Below are 11,336 nucleotides of genomic sequence, written 5' to 3' on the forward strand. Positions count from 1 at the left end.
ATCCTCCCGTATCTTATTTCCAAGTGCTTGTTCTAAACAAGTGGGCTCCAACTCTTGTATTCCTTTAACCATGTAAGCATACTGATGGGCTGTATATCCATCATATCTCAACCTATCAATAGGGTACCTAACCCTCATAGACCTACATACACATTGATCTCACTGCCAAGTATCCTCAAAACAATCTTAATTCTCCTTACACTAGGTTTAACTAGATGGAATGCCAAGCTTCTCATCAAGGCTCTACTCACACTTGCTAGAATCACCATCCACATATGAGTGACCTACCAATAGATCACAAAAAAAAGGTTGATCTACCTTTTCCTTCTCTTTGCATAATACATGTGTACCTACATCTATCCTCAACCTACCTCCATAGATTAACATTGGATCCGCATGCTAGAGAACTCTCCAAGTCCACCCACTACTCTACATGTGGTGTAGCATCAACACTTCTTACATCTGCATCTTTTGTTACCTTCACTGTTGCGGCATACTAGCTACTCATCTCGTCAAAGACAACATCTCTACTTACTTGCATCTCACGAGTGGTAGGGTTATAACATCTATAACCTTTCTACTCCTCCATAGCATATTCAATAAAGATACATTTAAACCTCACTTTTCTCCTTCATGAAGTAAAACCCACACTTTTCTATTGTGGTCATCAATGAATGTAACATAATACCTGCAATCTATAATTGGTGTAGTCTTGGTCGGTTCTCATACATCTAAATGTATACAATCTAATGGCCTTGCACTGACATGCTTTTCATGTGAGAAAGCATGTTTGGCCTACTTACCAAGCTGGTATGCTTCACATACTTTATGCATACCATCAACCTTAAACTTTGGCAAACATGTATAATATTTTGGGCCTGCATAGACTTCAGTCCACTATATATGCACATGACCAACGCGCTTGTGCCATATGTCAATATCTGCAATGACACATGTTCCATGCACAAACATGTCTACCTTTGCCTCAAGCATGTTCACATCCAAATTAAACATCTTGCTATTTCTATTACCCTTTGCAACCAAGCGACATTGATTTTTGAGGTCTTCCACAAAACATCCTTGAGGATTAAACCTCACTCGTAGACCCTACTTAACCATTTGTCCAATAGAGCGAGGTTCTTTGTAATATTTGAAACATAAAGCATATCTACCATTTTTCCAATAGAGCGAGGTTCTTTGTAATATTTGAAACATGAAGCATATCTACCAAGTACTTCATTTTACCATCCTGCATAGACAATGACACTTTACCAACATAATGCACAATATCATCACCTGTTTCTGCATAACCTAGTTTTTTCATTTTTTGCATGTCTCTAAACCACTCACCATGTTTGGTCATGTGGTTAGAGGCACCAGAATCCACATACCATATATCTTGAGATCTTGACAAATCTCCTGTTGTGGAATTGAGCATGTGTTGCATAACAAATAGCTTCTCACTTCTGTCACATCACCACCATGTTTACTAGATGATGAATAGTTTTCTTGTTGCAACTTTTCACTTTTAATGTCATTCTGCTTTTTATAGAAGTCCATTTCCATGTGCCCTAGTTTGCCATAATAATAGCACTCTATGTTGTTTGCATTCTGATTTATTTACCAAACCACCTTGGCCTCTTTGGTTCTCCCTATCTCTAGATTGGCCTCTTCCACACCTGTGTATAATCTACGCAAATCATTGGGTTGTTGTCTAAAATTTTGGTTTCCTTTTCGACTAACACCTTGGCCTCGACCACGACTTCTACCTCTACCTCTACCTGAATTAGAGTAGAATTCATGTTCTGATGTGTTCTTCCTTCTTTGAGAAAAAGATTCCTCACCTACAGACTTTTCTTTACTTTTAGCATAGACACCAAGTCCCAAAAGTTGGGAATACTCTTGCTGACTACAATGCAGGTCTTAAATGGCTTGTACTCTTTACCAAGCCCATTCAAGAAGACTCACCAAATCATCATCTTCCACCCTCACCAAATCATCATCTTCCACCCATACATTGATAAACCCAAGGGGGGTTCACAACAATGCCCTTGATCTTTGAAGCATACTCATTGATAGACATGGTTTTCTTTTCCACAATATGTAGCTCTTGTTTTAGCTAAATTTTCCTTATATTTGTATTGGTTTGGAACATCTACACCAGGTTCAGCCATGCAACTACTGGAGTGTTAGCATCCTATATGTGTCGTATCATTGTGTTTATGACACTGATTGAAATCCAATACATGACTTTCCTAGCACCCTGATTCTAGTCCTTGAATGCCTTTATATATGAGAGAGTGGCATTCTCTTCAAACAAATCTGAAGACTCCTCATTGTCTCCTTTGACATAGTCCCAAAATCCTTTACTAGTAGGAAATTGGTTATTCTAAACTTTGAGGCATGGAAGTTGTTCTTTTCCATCTTCTCACTAACAATTTGATTGAGTCCATCACACATATTAGCCTGTAATAGTTCAAAAACCTGCAAATAGATAATTTCTATATACAACCTGTAACACAACAATATATTCTAGGAACATCGATACTTCAGCACAACCTGTATGTCATCAAATCATCTGACTAAAGCACATGTACATACAACCAATATAAAAAATAAATATGAAAATACTTTATAAACTATCAAAATGCACTATAAATAACCAAATTTTGATGAGAGATAATTCTATACCATAACTTCCCAAAGCTGTCAAAAATACCTTGCAGATTATGGAGCTTGCAACATGATCAAAACGTGAATCAGGCCACAAAACTACAGTACAAAGTACTATGTACCACATAGGCACCTCCAAGCTTGTGAAGATAGCTCCTCAATCGGAGATGTGTAGCTTTTGGAGCTACCGAGGGGGTGTTGTACCTAGAAAATAAGGGAAAGAGATGATGATGCTCTTACCCATGTACTGCTTCCTTACTTTCTTATTCTTACCTCTTGCTTGCCTCCTTAGCTCTCACATGAACCGGAGTTTTGATACCATAAAAAGAATGTGGGGGAGAGAGAGAGAGATCTTGAGATCCATGCAAGCAAACACACACACACACACACACACACACACACAAGAGAGTGTAAGACACAAGGCTAAATTTTCTTCTATCTTCCTCTCTTCTCTACAACCATATAACTAAAAGATAAGAGTGGATAAAAGCAAGATGGCTCTTGTCAGATATTGAAGATTATTGATATTTCTCAAAATAATTAGAGGAACCACATTGAATTTAATCATCTCAACCAAGACCAACTGAGATTTACCTCCATCAAAGGTTTTGTCCTCCTAGGTTTCAAGATTAGAAGATTAATGAGTTTCTAGAGTTATCTTAGGTAGGTAAACCTATTGAGGTATATCATCAATCTTATACAAGCATAGTGTGATATGCTCATGTGCCATTATGGATGATGAAACCCTTCTCTATCGACTTGTCAAAAGATTGGATCCTCCCTTGGATAGATTGGTAAAGAATGCAAAGCCCTCTTCTTTAGCTAAAGCAGTCATGATGATTGAGGATTTTGTGTAAGCTTTTAAGAGATAGCCTAGTGGAAGGCCTTTTTACCCCCTCCCTTTGAAGAGCTCCATGAAATTCTAGGATCCCCAACCCAAAGAGAAATCAAGAATAGGATCGGGAACCAAGTCTCAAAAGCCAGTGAACCTAGAGGATAGGATTCTTTTCCTAGAATGAATTTAGATCTATAGTTTTAATTTAGGAAGGAGTGTAAGTATTTTATATTTCAATAGCCATGATATTTGATGAATGATTATCCCAATACACATGTTATTACTGTTATCTTTTTGACTCCTTTTTCTCCAGGATCTTGTTATACCAGAGGCCTGCAATTTTAGTCTAGAACTCTACCTTAGAATTGGAGACATCAGAGGAGTTAAGTTTCAGCCCTATAAGCATCTTCTAATGTTACTACTGTAGTTGACTAGAAGGAAGAAGAGGTAGAATTCATGCAAAATTCATGCCGTTAATTGGCAGTACACCATGGTTAAAACATATAATTCTTAGTAATCTAGTCCCCAAATAATTTCCAAGGTAAAGATTTTAAGTTTTTTGTTGATTTAGAAAGCACTCATTTTTTCATTTCAACCAGATGCTTATGTAAATTTGTAATTGACAAAAATCAGGGTAAACCAATGCAAGTTCCTTTCATGCTCCATGAGACAAATGTAACTCAATCTCCTAGAATGGGAACATGAATAAGTGTAAGTTTAGAGGTGTGTATGAAATGGATTGGCCGATGCAAAATCAAGTTGACATCAATTGACATAAAGGGACTATTTTCTTCATGGATCTTCACGAGAACAAGGTGCAAGGGATTGGAGTGGCTAGAGCTCAACCTTCAACTTGTAAAGGATTCTAAGTTATTAAAGGGACTCAAGAAAAAGCAATCAATTTATGATGTTAAGCTCAATCCTAGAGGCAAAGAGTTAGATACAAAGGAACTTGAATGGTTAAGTGAGTATGCTCACATATTTCATGAAGATTTAACTGAAATACCCCCAACTTGTCCAGCTGTAAAAAGAGCTTACAAGATGGTTGTTCCAAAAGAAATTTATTGTATGTTCTTCAAGAAAGAGATCTCAAGAAAAGCATCTTCAATAATACTACATGCCCATGAATTTGTGGTCTTTTGTGATGTAGAAAATCAACAATTTTAATAGACGAGCTATTTCCACTTATAATCTTAGAATTCTGAGTCCGAATTCAGAATCTATGTGCGATTTTGCCCTAATATAGGATTTTACAGCATTTAAAACGGACATTGAATTGAGCCTATACGTAAATTTTTAGGTATTTTTAGTTAAAACACGGCAAACTTAAACCTTAATAAATGCATGACTGGGTGTCTGATTGACAAACGGTTAGCACCCCTATGACCAGGGAGAAACCCCAGACATTTTCATCGAGAATTTGTTTTCGCATCGCCGGGCGCTTCGGCAACGCATATCAAGGCCAGCGCCCCAAATTAGGGGTCCTTTCCCCAAAGAGATGTCGTACACACACTTGGGCGCCCGTGCAGGGACCAAAGGCCGACTGCCCTAGTGTATGGTTTACATAGACCGCCACATGGATGCCCATGCTGTCTCTGACCCGAAAGGTACATGCGTACCATAGCTTTTGTCCACGCATAGGCACCACTCATTTCCCCAAGCTCATGCAGACCATAGACCGGTGTACTTTCACCGTACACCATCCTTTGCACCCATGCTTTGCTCTCTCTTTCCTTGCACCTGCACCCGTACCTGCACCTATATAAACCCCCAAGTACCTCGTGGTCGAGAGACCCCAGCACACTATTATACCTGTACTTGTCATTCTGCCAGCATCCGCACCTAGCTCTCTGCGCGGTACTGGACCGCTGTATTGTACCTGACAGCCTTTGAGCAAGCCATTTTCACCCATCTCCAAGTAAGCCCTCTATAGGATATTTCTTGCCTCCTCTCGCCCTTGAGGCTAGAGTGTCCTTAGCTGCTCTTTCCCCCCCTCCCCCCGTATGAAGGGGAGGACTCCTCCTCCTCTCACCCTTGAGGCTAGAGTGTCCTTAGTTGCTCTTCCCCCCCCTCCCCCCATATGAATAGACTCAAGGGGAGGACTCCTCCTCCTCTCCCTCTAGTTGCAGCCTTCTCCTTGCAAATCCAGTTTGACACCTTCCTCCCCCATTAGCGGTGACTTTAGTAAGGGATTTTAGTCTTTTAGAGGTGATTCACGCCTAGGGATTTTTTGCTCATAACTTGAGCAAACAAGCTCCAAATTGTGATCCGATTGAAGGGTTGGATTCATGGCATTGCGGTCTACAAGAAGGAGTCTCGAGAAGTTGCTTCCCCTTTGAAGCCCCGCAAAGAAATAATGACTAGATTAGCTTGGTCATCGTTTGAAAGAAGTATTTTATTTATTATTAATCTTTTAATGAAGGGTTGGATTCATGGCATTGCGGTCTACAAGGAGTCTCGAGAAGTTGCTTCCCCTTGGAAGCCCCGCAAAGAAATAATGACTAGGTTAGCTTGGTCATCGTTTAAAAGAAGTATTTTATTTATTATTAATCTTTAATGTTAACTTTAAAGATATTAAGAAAGAGATGCTATTCTTCTTTATACCAAAATTCACGCGATAAAATTGTTGTTTTCTCAAGGAAAGTGATGAAATTTATCATGTTCTAGAATTTAGTTTGTAAAGTGTTATCTTGATTGAGTTAAGAAGTATAGGTATATTCTTCTCCCGCCTTGATGCTAATCCTATTTCCGTGCTTGTGTGGCCAGGCGCGGCAATGTTAGCGAGGCCTAGAGTCGACCCAAGGTATCCCTTATACCATTGGGAGAATAAGATTTTGCCAATGGAGGCGAATATTGTGATGCTGCCTAGTTCTGCGAGCCCAAGCTAGTGCGGTGAATAAGCCCTCCCTAGCGTGTAGACATCCCTCTGAGGTGAATAAGCCCTCCCTAGCGTGTAGACATCCCTCTGAGGAGCGGGAAGATCAAGTGATGGAGCTTGAGAGGGCGACAAGCCAGCTCGAGTCCTCGCCAGCTACCGCGACGAGGTGTATGGTCCCATAGGGATTGCCTAGTCGGTAGAGACTGGAAGGTCGAATTCTAGATCATTGACAGAATACGTAAAGAGCTTGGATTTGTCTATGAATAATTTTGAACATTGTATCTATTTTTTTAATACTCTGTTTGTAAACATTGTGTATTATTGATAAAGACTGTTTAAATGAACCATGTGTAAGGCTTTTAATTAAGGAACTTGTTTATTTATGTCAAACAGTGTGGTAGGATTAATTAGAAAATAAATTGATGCATGAGTTGGATGTGGAAAGTGGGAGGATGGGACACCCTGATGGCAATATCCTACAGACAGGTGGACCCGATTAGTCGGGTAACTTTTCAATAAATTAATTAAAGCGCTACGTTAGATAAATAAATCCCCGGGCAACCCTACTCTGAAGGACTAAGTCAACAGCTCTGCCGCCTTGCATAGATAAGGAAAAAAGCGTTGTTTCTGGAAGTCAAGAATAGAGGTTGCCCAAATTAAAGTCGATCATTCTATGAGTGGTTTGAATTTAGAAATCCTTTAAAAAGACCACGTTCCCTCTACGAGATAGAACTAGATCATACCTACTAATTGTATCCTTGTATCTTACATGTTCAAGGTGTCAATGAGTAGGAAACTACCCTAAGTTAGACTTAGTAGACTATCTTAAAGGTTTTCCCTATTTAGGAAGCGGGGGACCTTATAAAGGATCAGGACATACAATATGTGAAGCCACAATATCAAGGTAAATTTTGAATTAAGTTCCAACTTTTAGGAAACTCATCCTTCTTTACTCATGTAGTAAAAGTTGGGTACAAAATAAAGAATAGACTTCACATCTTTATGTTTAGTCTTGCTCTCTAGGAGGTTCATCTCTCTCTCTATATATACAAACTATAACAGGCTCATGTTCCCTTTGGTTTTCACTTAGTGCTTGCTAAACCACCTTCACAACCTTGCCTACTACACCAATTTCTTGCTTTTCATCATTCAACGCCCTATGTGTAACAAACATGGTGGAGTTCAAGCACTTCTGCTCAACCCTACGATAGGAAACAAAAAAAACATGAGGAATCCCCTAGAGAAAGTAGAGTTGAAGAGTTTGTAAAACTTCCATGGGGAGAGAACTTTATATTAACCTCATTGTGGATGAACAATTGGAGAGGTTGTAGAAGAGGAAAACCATTAAGCTGCCATCTCACATAATAGTCCAATTTATAGCAAACTATATGGTTGTAAACCATTAAGTTGGAGAGGTTGTAGAAGAGGAAAATCATTAAGCTGCCATCTCACAAACTAGTCCAATTTATAGCCAACTATATGGTTGTAAATAGTCTAATTTATAGCCAATTACATGGCTGTCAACTGAGGTGTTCAAGCTTCCCACATAGAAGGCATGATAGACATACCCCCAAGAGATGAAAATGATTTAATAAGGTTGTTTGGGGCTCTGAATATTGCAAAGAAATATAAAATCATAGGTAGTCTAGATGAGGACAGATAGAAGGACAATCTAGATGAGGACAGGGAATAGGGCAAGCGCTTCATGGTGGAAATGATCAACGGTGTATAAGCCCTATTGCATATCTCAGAGAAATTATGGGATCATCCAAGAAACATTAGAAGTAGGGGCCAAAATGGCATGGGCCAAAGTCCTTTACAACAAGATTAAGGATGAGATCATCAACCTAAAGGGATCTTCTAGGCATCAGACGTGGGAGCCAAAGTGTCATGGGCCAAAGTCCTCCACAACAACCTTAAGGAGGAGATTTCCAACTTGAAGAAGAAATTATGGGATCATTCAAGAAATATAATCAGGGGCCAAGTCTTGTGTTAGCCACAATGGTTAAAAATATTTTAAGTGTGGTTACGCTTCATGTAATTATTTTTATGCAAAATCATGCTAAGCACTTCATGTAAAAGATATGGGATGACCGAGCTTATGAAATGTGTAACACCAGATGTGAACAACAAGCCTAGGTGTACATAGATCTAGAGAACTAGTTTTGGGCCCTCAATTGTTAAATGGGAGGCCAGCCATTGTAAAAAGAGAGCTCATGTATATAAGTGACTTATGAAATATGAAAAGGATATACAACCACATTATCACAATTGAGTCTTCTTCTCTCTCCCTCTTGCTCTTTTGTGGCTATGGTGGTGAGCTTGTGTGTAATGCTTGCTTGATTGATTGTATGTGTGTGCCTGTGTGTGATGCTTGCTTGCTTGATTGTATGTGTGTGCTTGTAGGTGATGCTACCTTTCTTGCCTATTCTCCTTCCCCTTGCTCTCTTTCTCTCTTTCACTCTTGCATACACCAAGGCATTGAGATAGGAGTTAAGCTCTCCATAGCTCCTTCTCTCATTTCTCCCTACCTAGCTTAAGGAAAGCTCCACTTGAGTGACACAAGTGGTGGTGGAGTGAGGAGTTAACCCTCATTAGGGCTGGCTAAGTGCATGTTTCTGAATTGACCCTTGTCTCTTTTCCCTTCTCTTCTTCCTCTCTCATGCAAGGAGTATGCTCATTTAGAAAAACATCTTTGGCACCGTTGCTGGGGATAACACTTAGCTTAGGGTCCATAATATATTCCTAAGCTAGAGTCTTGATTTTTCTAAATGTAATGCAAATCCATAGGTAGGAGTTGGTTATGAGATGTTTGTTTGATTGTGTTTTTTGGTTTTCTTTATACGATGGGGTTCAATGGAGCATTGGGAGGAGCATGAGGAGCATTGTAGGTTGCACCAAAAGCGGGAGTGACAAGTGAGTGCCCTAATCTTGCTCTTGATTTCATAAATTTTGGTTTTTTCTTCAAGTAGTTAAAAAATTGCATATTAGCTTAATCCCACCATTAATCTTAGGATATTAGGATTAATTAGGTATTTCTTGGATCATTAGGTAGCTTAGGACTAGCCTAAGCCATCCATAAAAATAAAACCCTAAAGAATCATCATTAAGGGAGAGAAATCAAGGAAAGGCCAAGAAAAACCTGGGCACAGTTCAGTCTCGGGTTGCATCTTTGAGAGGTGAACAGCTACTTCACAAAGGTACAGTTGTACCTTCTTAAGCCATCACTTCCTGTTAAGGCCACAACCCTAATAGTAATTAATTACAAAGAAAGAGATTTCCATTAAAGCTTCTTGGCTCAGAGAATTATTCATTTATGTGTTGTGTCGAATATAAAAGACGATGGTGGTTATATCCCATGCGTACACAAGGATACGAAGCGGTATGGGTCAATGCGAAAAGACATAGGGTAGGTGAAGAGGTATGGTTAAGGGTGAGTTCACATGTAGTGTATGCACACATGGGCTAACACTTGGCACACCCGGTGGATTGGATAGAAAATCCAACGACTCGAACCCACAAACATAGGGTCATGCCAGTGTTGTGCACATAACATATATCATAGTGTAAATATAGTGCAACCATTTCATGGCAACATGCCAAGGCTGGGGACCCATCAAATATAATATCATCCATACATGATCATATAAAATGAAAACATAGAACCATGTATGAATCAGGATGTCCACACTCCAAGAGCATGGAATGGACCATGTATCCAGCATCTGGATATCATCATAAAGATATCTGCATGTAAATATGTCATCATAAAGATATCTGCATGTAAATATGTCGATGTAGCCTCCAACAACTGCATCATAGGCCAAGAATAGCCTATCTCCAAGAAAATCTGGAAATAGAGCTCCACCAGCAATTGGAATATGTACCAGAAATGGCACACCACCATGAAATTGTGTCGATGAAGTACCACCAGCATTTGCTACATGTTGCACCTTATGCATCACTACATAAGCTCTTACCAGCACCATGGTATAAACTGGAACCTGCCTGACCATGCCATAACCATCTGCATAATCCACATCACTGAGCTCCTTTGGTTTCGTGGCTTCTAGAAGAATATCATCCTCCAATAAAGTGTCAAACCAATCTGCATCCACCTTTACCATGGATAGGCACTTCGTCATTTGCAAGCAACATGTCAAACCATTCCGATGTCATCATCTTGACCGCAACTAGAAAGTGGATTTTCCTGACCATCTGCACCATGAGGGAAATTTAATGCAAGGTTAGAGACATCCAAGGGCATCACCTAGCTCTTCCGGCCTCCATGCTCCTTCCATGCTCCCACAACCCTCACCACAACCATCCCACCCCCATGGCTAGACACATCATCTGGACTATCCATAACTTGCCTGCTCAACATCCGAGCATAAACTACAGATTTGTTATCCACCTGCTCATTCATCCGAGCATCTAGGAGACCTCTCTCTTGCCTATCTGTGTCTTTTTTCCTTCTTTCTTCCATCTTGGCAACACACTTCATCTGCTCATGATCCTAAGCTATCATTTTGGCTCCACTATGTACAATGTATAGTTGCATCTTGAGCACATTCTGGCTATCCAGCCACCCCTGCTCAATCCGTGTCCAGTGCACCATCTTTAGTACCAGGCAATTGCTTCCCCTGCCTAGCACGGCCTCGTCCCTAACTGCCAGCTCTTCCTTGCACAGCCTCCTCATATGCATGCTTTGAACCTCAAGTAAACCCACTTGTGATCCAACATTGCCCACCATGTAGAGATCTTGTCCTTTGAGACTTCTCGCTCTGCTGACTTTAGCAACATCTCTGCTTCATGCAGCCTGCATACTTCTGGTGGTTCCTAAATGCCTTACATCCATCCTTATCTACCCCAATATCCACCAATTAAAAAATCTGCAGGTTGCCCATGCTTTCATCTAAATCATCATGAACATTACCCTGTTGAACTGCA

This window comes from Cibotium barometz, chromosome 6 (genome assembly GCF_041138505.1).
Source record: "Cibotium barometz isolate CiBa-2024 chromosome 6, ASM4113850v1, whole genome shotgun sequence".
NCBI lineage: Eukaryota > Viridiplantae > Streptophyta > Polypodiopsida > Cyatheales > Cibotiaceae > Cibotium > Cibotium barometz.